The sequence below is a fragment of the Channa argus genome, chromosome 13 (assembly GCF_033026475.1).
Source record: "Channa argus isolate prfri chromosome 13, Channa argus male v1.0, whole genome shotgun sequence".
Lineage (NCBI taxonomy): Eukaryota > Metazoa > Chordata > Actinopteri > Anabantiformes > Channidae > Channa > Channa argus.
In genome coordinates this window covers 19,851,639-19,863,088 of record NC_090209.1, presented here as the reverse complement: position 1 = coordinate 19,863,088, position 11,450 = coordinate 19,851,639, and positions in this window count along the sequence as shown.

The window sequence follows — 11,450 nt, the reverse complement described above, 5'->3', positions numbered from 1 at the left end:
TTTTACGTTAAAGAGGTGATTAAATATTTGTGAGGCTTTTTGTAAATTACTAACCCATTATTGCTGCAATTGTTTAATGCCACACATCCAGCTAAAATGTGAAACATTTACTTGTTCTGCTCTCTGAAATGTGAGGATTTGCTGCTTTTCTGCAACATTGTTTTAAGTAAAAACAAGTATTTTGAAGCTGTGCTTGTGATTTGGGAAACTTGGAACATTTGGAAACAGTTTGTAGGCTATTTACAATCCACAACAAAACAGATTCACTGATAATAAAAATTAAACATTAAATTCAGCTCTCACCTTTAAAATGTACCTTCCCCTGTAACTCCGAGTTACCATCTATATAGTAATTTCACTTAAATCCTTTTGAGAAGTGGTATTTACAAGGGGCACTTGAAGGCACCAGTATGCTGATTGCAGTGTCCCCCGTACCTGGCTATCAAGCAGCCTGCAAAGCACCACAATCATTTGCATGGAGGTATTGATATACAATTGTTTGCTACAATGAATGGGCCTGAGGAGGGAACCAGAGCAGGAGTCGCTTTACGTGACGTCTCTTTGTTCTGAGCATCCCCACATACAGAGGCAGAAACATTGTGACAAGCGGAGAGAGATGTATTCATATAAACATAATGGCATAATAGCAACCCTGAATGCCAGAATTTAAGAGTACAGCTGGCCTACTGATAGCCCATCATAATTTATGGGAAACATCCCAAAAATGTTGCACCCCGCCAACTCTGCAGATAGACTGTTGTCAAATTATGGACAAAACAAAGTTTAATCTACTTTTTCAGTCTCAGGAGGGCATGTGGGAGTGGGAGTGGGGAGGTCCAGTATGAATATGGGGAATTAAGAAAAGTCCTGTACCTAGCAACTGATGCAGAGTGGAATCCACTGTCAAGCTTTATCTGACTTACTTTCATTGTTTGTTGCCTAGTGTTACTATGGTGAAGTGTTGAGCAACAGCTATGGAGACGATAAGTAGGGTCTGTGCTTTTGCATCTTGCATCCCAATCACCCCCTCCCATTATTGTGAACCATTGAATGCTGAACTGCAGCCAGAGGCTTGTACCTGCTTCCTAAAAAGTTTCTTCCCATTTGTCTTTACCTTTGAATGCCGTCCCCGTCCCCACAGCTGATAATTACAATACAGTGTGTCACTGATTGCCCATGGGTCTTTCTCCTAAACATACGCATTGTTGTTCACACACCTGTGACGCTGACACTGCGGGAAAAGGGGTGGGCTTCTTCACCCACCACCCTCCCTTCCCCCCCTTCCTCCCCTTCCTCCCCTTCCTCTCCTTCCTTCTCACCCTGCCCCTGTGCCTTCTGGAAGCTCCAGTTTCACAAAGCCTCCTTCAAACCATAGAATATCGCTGTGGCTCTCTGTGAGCTTTTGAACCCCTAAACTACAACCACTCACACACCCTCATCTCCAGAGCCGTCCTCACTCTCCCTTCACCCTCGCTCCTCGTCCTCAGTTATGAGCGGTAGAGGGAAGAGAGAGCTTCTATGGGTTCAGGTAATGATAGGATGAGTGTTTTTGGGAGGGGGGAAGTGGAGCAGGGGAGTGAAGAACCTTTAATATCATCCATTCACAGTGTTGATATGAAACGATAAAATGTGCCTGAGGGGCCACATGTGCATTATATGAGCTGGTAAGCCTGTTGAATATGCATTGTTCTTTGTAGTGCAGCACTAAGAGCTAATGCAGGATGTAAACTGAGAACTAAAGTGGATCAGGGGTGTGTGGCTGAGGGCTGGGGGTGGTGGATAGATTGGGGTTATGTGTGCATTTTTGGGGCCAGTGCTGGGAGGGCAGCCAAGCACAGGTGTAAGGGAACAGTGGCGGATGGGCAAACAGCAGAACCATTGTTTCCACAATCACATATCGCAACAAGTGTGGCCCGGGCCTGCATATCTGAGAAGAGGATATAGCCTCATCTGTTAGTCTGATTAGCTATGTAGCCTTGTGTTTCCATCTCCTGAAAATAACCCTCTCAATACTGTAACACCTGATCCTGTGGAGCCAGCTACGTTCAGGTCCTAGCATGAGAGGCAGTTCCATGTGCCTTGTCAGATTTACTGCCACCTGATAAGAGTGATAATGAGGGGGAATTAAGAAGCAGGTTCAAGGTACACTAGGCTGTATGTGCGGAAGAATTGCAAATAAGCTCCACTGAGCACAGTTCACAGTAAAAGGAACGATAACGATCATGAACTTTCATTTATGCTTCACAGTGTGAAACCACACAGAGCTAATGGTTTTCATCAGTCGCCCCAGAAGCTACTAACATGGCAGCTGAATTTTCACAAATCAGTATACAAGGGAGACATCTGTAAGCTCTATGTATTGTGCATACAAATCTGCGTATGTGGTAATGGGCAAAGGTTGGTGGTAATGTGGCTCCAGTGTGTGTGTTGAGGTGAGGGGCTGGGAAGCTTGAGGGCATGTGTGACCTCCGCGTTGAGTTGTAATGTAAACCAACCATGTGCGGTGGGCTTCAGTGTGGTCATTTGTATTTCAAACAGTGAAAGAGGCCAGTGCTGAAGGGAAACATTCAGTGACAGCTGAGATTATTCTCCCAAACTTCAAGAGTTTAGATGTGATTCCTTTCAGAATTCTTTTCACCTTTGGTTTTTGTGAGCTGTATTTGTATTTTTTTCCCCAAATCACGTTGGGAGTGATTTACGATTGAAAAATGGAAACAATAGAGGCCAAGATGTGCCAACATTCAGTGACCATTATGGATCAAGTTTCTATATTCCTATAATGCATCCAGTGGCACGTTCTTGTTGTTTTCGGATCACAGACCATAGGAAAAGCAAATATGAGAAACTGTGTATGAAATTCTCAACCTGAGATATTGGGTAGTTTCCAAAAGGTGTGGTATCTCTTGTTGTCCAGACGTACAGGGAAAACGGTTTCAAATCCATTACATCTAAGTCCAATAGTAAATGAGCTACACACTGTTTTCAGCTCAGTTCATATTCTCATGGTCTAACTACAAAGCTGGAAACAGGGGTTGGACTAATTATGGACTAATGTGCAGATGTTCCAAGCTTTTCTCAGTCTTACAAATCTACTTCACAAAATTCTTCCAGAGCCACACTGCATTAAGTTGTGGTCAACCCATCTGTTATTACTACATTACGGCAGCTCGATGTGTGTAGCATGTTGTCGTGATTTTGGTGTACACTCACCCAACAATCCTTTTTGATTTTATGCTCTAGGATACTCCCTGTAACCCAGGTAGCAAACTGAACTTTAAATGTAAGACTCATCACTTTTCATGGAACAGCCAGTTATCTTACATTATCTTACTAAACAGCATCACTAAACTGCTAATACATTCCTAACCTATGAAAATAATCCAAGGTAACTTTCCTCCCTCTGCCCCCACCCATGCCTACCCACCCTTCACCCCCCTTTCAGAGGTAGCCGTCCTTGGAAAGTACTGAACTACTCTGCAGGGGGAAAGGCAGTGTAGATGCATCGTTCCATTCATTCAAGTCCTTATCACAACATTATCTCAGCATACCGATGCCCTGAGCTGGAACATACTCATATTCTCCGCCGACGCCGCCCGTGTTTTTTCACTGGAGACATGGGTCAAACTGGAGTGGCAGATGTTCCCATTTGCTCACCCAAGTAGAATGACCTGCTCCTTAAGGCAACTCCTTCCTCTCCTCCTTCCGTATCAAATGACTGCCAATCTAAAGGCCATTGTGGACATGTAGAGAAACACGGAGGAAGGAGCGAAAGGAGACAGCTCTTAGAACAAAGTCGAGATGGAATCCTGGAGGGGCTGAGGAGGAGGGATGTCCTCCAGGTTCCGACTGGACGCCCCTGAAAAACCTCCACATAAAACCAACAGTTGGTTCAATTCCAGATGACCCAATGGGAAGGAGAACGGGAGAAAATGGAGAGGTGTGTTTGGATGAGGAGTGTGTGAAAGTAAACTTTTATGTTGGTCCATGCAAGTGTTTCAAAGTCGGGATCCTCTGTTCTGTTGCTCAAAATCAGTCGCCATATTACTGCAAAAAGTACAATGAAATAGGACAAACAAAAGGAAAAGTAAAACAAAATATTAAAAAGAAAACCAAACTGAAAACTAAACATCTATGGCTGTGCCAGCATTGCCCACATGCTGATGTTTGACAGGCATATTTACCATTTTCACTATTCACTAAACACATAGTGTAGCCAAACATGCATTGTATAGTGCAAAACGCATCAGAGGCCACATTTGATCTCTACAGTTGGAAAACTCATATACAATAAATGGATAAAATCTGAAATTTTAAAATGTAATTTTAGAATTTGTACGATAAATCATAGCATTTTATTTATCTTCCATAACCACAGGCGTCTATTCATCGGTTTAAAGTAACTAAATACATTTATTTAAATTAACACTATCATGAGATTGATCCCAGCCTTTCCTCTCCCTGCTTCACTGTCCTCTGCTTCTGTCTTCTCTGCTCCACCTCAATCTGCACAGCCCTTCAGTTATGAGTCAATATCAAATTACAAATAACAAAATTGCTGATAAACTTACTCACCAAGCAGACTTTTTTCAAATTGTCTGACTGGCCTCACTCGAAAACCATTTGTGGGCATCATCAGCACATATATCTACTTAAAACATATTTGAGAAAAATGACTGTACTGTATCTTTAGGAAAATGATCTGAGTAACCTTTCTTAGTAAAGACTAAACAAGGAAACGGAGCCAGAGCAATGTTCCTTAGCTCTTTCTGCAGACAATCCTCAATGTTCATGCCCTACAAACTATTTTTTAGTGCTTATTAGCACAAAATAATTTCTCGTCTTTACACAAAGCTTGTGACCACAGATTGGATTGTAACTCAGCTGGTAGTTTAAGAGACTTTAACCCTGTGCAGTATCTTACCCTCATTTTGGTCACACAATCTACAAAGAAAAAACAAATCCACAGTTAGCAGAAAATCTCAGTGAAAGTCCTACAAAACGCAGCGGTGAGTTTATTTTACATGGATGTTAAACAACTTCCAACCTAGTGAGTAAATCTAAAGTTGCTGGTCTAAGTCCAGCTGACTAAATACTCCATAATCTGCAGGCAACTTGCTTAAATGCTGCCTCAAATAATCAAGCGGCGGTAGGTAAGTTTAAAGTTCAACAGTAAGATAAACACTTGCATTTTCCGGACTCCTTCCTCCCTCCACCCACCCTGCCAGTAGCAATTAGCAACAGGTGATTGACAAAACAGCAGTCAGCGTTCATGCCTCACTGTACTTGGTCATATGCCCAAGCTGCACAACTTCATTTGATTTCAAACAAAGGGCCATCAAACATGCCAAGGCTCTGACATTTTAAAAGTCTTATTTGTGTTCACACAACATGGAATTATGCTGAGCACATTAAAAATATCAATTTGTAAAACCACAGGAACTTTCTAGCTGTCTAGCTCCACAGTCTCAGGATGGTCTTTGGTTATTTGAACACTTGGGTGGCCATGAATGATTTAAAATGGAACCAGTGCAGTTCGATGTCTAACAAAGACACTAGACCTTTGCTGGCTCTTTTCATGTTTTAAGTCAGACTTTATTTATTGTCTATACATCTCAATTTTCAATTGTCATCACTGCTTGGGCAGTGAATTCACTTCAGCTGCACCTGTCCTGGTGGTTTGAGCCCACCCCCCTCACAGTAGTTTGTGGTTTGCTGAGGTAGGCACGTCAGGCATGTCTAAGTCTGACTCCAAGTGACGAAGGGCTGTTATACCAATGAAAGTGTTGGGACAGCTGTGTGTGTGCGTGTGTGTGTGTGTGTGTGTGTGTGTGTGTGTGTGTGTGTGTGTGTGTGTGTGTGTGTGTGTGTGTAGCTGACTGGATTAATCTCCTTGATGTCTAAAAGATTATGTTCAAATCCTGTAAGTGTTAATAAAACTGAGGATCGTGACATAGTGAAATGATACCAGGACTGGAGTAACATATTGTGTTGCTAAGGTAAAACTATGGTCAGACATAAGATTAGCAAGCATGTTTTTGTACCATTTTAAAATTCTTGTACTTTACTTCTGATGAACTACATATCTTTTTTTTTATTAATTCTGTAAATTTAAGGCCTCGTCAATACAGCTTGGTTAACACTAGATTTAATGACTATAGGAAATATGAAGGGGGTTACTAATGCAATGCACCAACTGAGAATAACCATTTAAGCATCATTTAGCTCAGTGTTTTGCTTTTCACGCATGCAACTTTACTGCTTACATTTCATCACACTAATCAGTCCTGCTGCTGAAACCAACAGCCAGCTGCACCCATGTTGATCAGTAAAGCTCTGATAAACCCAGTTGTTTACGATGAGGAAACATCTTAAATGGGCATTTGATTCCCCCACTGTGGGACTATTTTATTCAAGAGCGAATTAGCATTCCCAATATGATTAAAACAAAATATAAAAATATTACCTACTGAGGCAACAAGGCTTGAGTAGAGTTAAAATGATGAAGCAGCAGAAAGGCACTTTGTCCTGTTGTGTAAGTGCGTGAGTTTTTGATTTCTAAGGAATGAATTTGCAAATTTCATTTCTTATATAATTATGAAATACTTATGTTTTAAGTTTTACGTCTGACATCAAATTGAACTTCCAAACATGCACACAATATTTGGAAGTTCTATTTGAAAGTACTCACACCCCAATCCTTCCAAACTGTCACTGGGTGTGCCAATGAGAGTAATGTGTCTTAAAAAAAAAAGATGCAGCTGCAAATCAGGTGATATTGCAAGATGAGGCATGTATGTATGTGGAGCGTGTGTGTGGGCAGATCTAAAATGCCAGCATAAGATGTTATCACTTTACTTCCTTGTTTAGAGAGGAACCAGTCTCATTGTGCCATGCATGCAACTGCTGTTTGCTGCCAGAAAGTTATGAAACTTCCAGAGTTTTTGAACATTTTATCCCCATAAACAAACCTAAATTGACTTTCCAAATGGCAAATTACTGTAAGCCCACTGACTTTTACTTGCAGCAATGTCAGAAAAGGCTGTTGCCTTGTGATGTTTAGACAGCCTGCTTGCAGCTGTTACGTCCACAGTTTCGAGTGTGGGAATGCAGGGTGAGGCTGTGGGTTTGCACACATATATGTGCCAGCACGCACAGTACAGGACCGGAAGCCGCATTCATGTACCTGCTTGCTTCTCTGCAGCAGTCACTGGACACGAGCCCTAAGGAAGCCACTACTGCTGGTGACTGTGGTGAAGGTGGTTCAGCAGAGCGATATCTGTGACAGCTGTTGGTGGAATAGCTGTCAGGACCACTTTGCCGAGAGCCTGTTCCTGCTTGTTGATCTCTTTCAACAAACACTCAATACCACAGCAAGTCTTTCCCTGCACCTGTGAGGCTGATGAGTTCTGCCTACTAACATGTGGGCGCGAGACAAGAACAAAAGGGAAAAGACTGTGAATTTTTGAGGTGCATATTTTTGCCCTCTGTAACTCTAGTCCATGCGTGTTCCTGAGGGGAACTATCCAGTCTTAACAACTATTTTCTTGCCAGTTAATTTAGCATGATAACATGGTACATTTATTACTAAGTGGAGATTTAGGCTCTAGGGGTGTTTGTTGTGTCCGGTACTAATAGAATCATTAAAGGATAATTACTCATTGGAGAAAAATTTTATTCTCTTTCATTATGAGGTAAACGGTAGAATCATGACATTCATGTCATAAAGTAATCGACAAAGTATGTGCACATGTACAGACGAGTGAAACAGGATAATTATGTCTCTATCCAAAGGCCTCCTGTGTGGGATTGGTCAATACAAACAGCTTGTCAGATGACACTAGAGTTATATTGTGGTGCTAAAAAATGAATGAGTCAGGTTGGCTTGATTTAATTACACACACATTAATCACATTTTTTTTTTTAATCAGATAGCCCTGCGGGATGTAACCATGCAGGGAGTTTTGGTTCAATCTACTGAGGTATTTAGATACATATCTGTGAGATTTCTGCCAACAACAAAATACAACAGCGTTAAATGGAGCTGAATCTGGGACGATCAAAAGATGGAAAGGTGGCATATTCAGCAGCAACATGCCTTTGTCGAAACTGTCCCTGAAGGTGTTTGGGATCTTCTTCAACTTATGATTTGAACAGTTTCCCCACTGAAGCAGGTTAAGGAAGCAGCTAATGACCGAGACCCGGTGTCAGTTAAAGGGTCCAAGGGCTTTTTAATTTTGTGTCATTTTGGAATATGTCATTTTTGAACAATATGTTCAAATACTCACCAAAAGAGCAGAGCCCAGGTCTCCGTCTGCTATATTCACTCAGTTTTGACAGTATGAAGTACGACTGTCATGTAAGCTACGTGCTTCAGCTCCATGTCCATGACCTAGGGCAGCAATACGATACATGAATGACTGCGTTACCAACTGAGGTACAGCCACCCCTGCATTTGACTGAGGCAAGCAGGGTGACAGGAATCGGCTAATTCCACTCTGCTGCTGGTGATAAGTACATCACTAAGAGCTTTTTTGCGTGTGTGTGATGTATTAGAAACTGTCTGTACATAACCAGATTTTTCAGCGAACAGCTGTAGTAGGGCTGCCAAAAAACTAGTTAACACAAACTTTCAGGTGAATTGTTGAGAGTCTAGTTTGAAGTACAGAAACATTTCTGGTTCCAGCAGCTGCAAACCATTAGTGGCACTGCACCTTAATGCAGCTCTACACTGCCTTTTGGCCATGCTGGTGGCTGCCTGATTGGCCCTGATGTAATTCTGGTGTCAGGTATGATCAGCTCTTGTACAATACATCACAGAGAGGCGAGGAGGGTAAATGTAAGTGTGCTGCGTGCACTTCACGTCATTTTCAACAGTTGACATTCTAACATTTCAAAGAAGGTCTTTATAACCACCAACATTCCTTGCATCTGATAAATGGCCTGCTATTTAAAATCATTACACCTTCAAATCTTTCTTTGTTTACACAGGAAATCCAGCTTTGTGTGGCTCTTTTCAACTCAGTCACTTAAAGCCGAGAAACGATGCTTATTGGTCTGAAAAATGTCAAACGTAACAAGACTATTCTAACAAATGGCAAATTTGGTTCTGTGCTGAAGAATACGTATCCTGAAGGGGAGGAATTTAGAGTCATGTCATAAAAGACAAATGAATTAGAATCTGACGGTGACGAAAAGCTTTGGCCAACCTCTTCTAAGAATGCAAAATAGCCAAATATTACTATTGTCAGAGGCACAGTGTTCCAGTTTACACATCTTAAAAGGCTCCAGAGCCTCTCACCAAGTAATAAATCTATGTGAAACTAGACTTTGGTATTTGCCTAAATCTCTGGTGAGACCACATCTTTCAATAAATCATAACAAGGTTTGAGGGCAGCAGTGGTATTCTTGTAAACAGCTTATAGCTTGTTAGTATCCTGGATGATTTGCAGAGGAAATCAGAAACCGGCAATGCAGAGAGAGAAAAATTAGCTGTCTGACAAATGCACACATGCTGGAAAATAATTCTGCTGCAGAGTCTTGACTGTCCTCCTTAAATGGCCCTCTTTGTGTTTTTATCTCTTCCTTAATTCCCCTTAAGTGTTTTCCAGTATTAAAAAAAATCCCAACCCCATAATTCTGACCCAGCAGAGCACGCTGAACAATCAACACATCCTGACTGGCATAATAGCTCTTTGTGCTCCCCCACCCTGCTCCTGGAAAACCTTTTCAGAATGAGTCAGGCATACACACATACACAAACCTACACCCACCTCAAATGACCTGAGTCCAGTTTCGCCACCCGAGCACCCGAGGCACAATCTTGAGTCTCTCACAGTTATTCACACTGGTTGACAGATTGGGTTCTGGAGGCGGAGAGTGGTTAAATCCAGAATAGATGGGGGGTGAAAAAAAGACACCACCACACAAGCCTGCCTTTTATTTTCCCCAAAAAGTGAAAGAACCGCAAATCAACTTCACATCTCCCTCGAGCCAGATCACGATCCAAACCCCACGGGTCCAGGAAGGAAGGAATGGAACAAGTCACACACACAGTCCCACTGTGATATATGGACCATAGTACTATATTTAACCACTGCTTTTTTGAATGCAATAATGGTTGCTGTTGAGTCAACATATTTTCTGCCTACTGTACATATGTACAGGGAATGTGAACATAGAAGGAGCAGCCTGTTGTGAGGCATGAGGCTAAAAGTTCTGTAAAGTATCATTTTGGTTTGTTGCAACTTAGATCTTGGGGGGTTTTTTTAGGCGTGCAAAGGTGATGCATCAGTTTCCTGCAGTTCTATTGAGCGATAACTTTAAATCATTTACAAATGAATGTTGCATTTCAGCATGTATTCACACCAGAGCAGGAACACAACAAATCCTGAGGGTAACCAAATTTATCTGGAAGAGAAAGTACAGACAGTAAAGCTATTGTGCAAATTATTATCTCCTTTTTTTTTTTCTTCTGGTCTTTCATACTTAACATGTTTATGTGAAGATGTTTATGGTTTTTACAGTTTGGTTTAAGTGACAGAATCTTTTATCAAAGCATTCAAACCAATCAAGTGAACACAAATCACGCTTTTACCAGATTAGTACATTCCTCTGTGGATGAAAACTATCAAACTCCAACACAGGCTATTTGGAGGAGCTGATGGCCTGTTTCCACACTTATTTAATCATATGTTTCATGCCCTGTTGGTCTTTTTTGAAGCAATATCACCGAGTTCACAGTTCCCAGGCACAACTGTCATAAATAAATGAAGAACAGGTGGACAAAAATATGAAAATAAGACCTAAGATTAAATCAAGAATTATCTGCGAAACACTGGGATGTAAAAAGGTGTTTATTCCTCTTTACTGATTAACATTTTTCTAAAGGTCTCTGTACTGTGTTGGACTTTTGCAATGCATCAAAATGCAGAACAGATAAAGAACATTTATAAGTCACATTTGCATGATATTTCAGCGCTACCTAAATGCGATCAGATGAGGCAGGAGTGAATTTGAATTTGAAAGCTCATGCTTTACACCACAGATAGGAAACAGATAGCAAACTAGGACACCAAGCCATAATGTCTGGGGAAAGTTTTATGTCAAAGAGCTATGACCCATGAGGGTGAGGCTACATACGGAAGCTGTACACTGCCTGTCCACACCTAATGTGTACTGTGACCACATCAGTAACTTGATCTATTTCTGATGGTTCTCCATTGTAAAGTGGAGCAATCACAATGCATTTCATGCAGTCTTGTTTGCCTGACAGTGACGTTCCGCACAATAAGCACAAAAAACACACATTCTTTATTAGTGCACTTTATTGGGGAACATTTGAGAAGATTGTTTTGTTTGTATTCTTGCTCAGCATATGTAAGGGGCTAACACTAAAATAATCTTCAGAATAAACTATGTTTCTTTATTAAATTTAATGTATGCTCACTAAG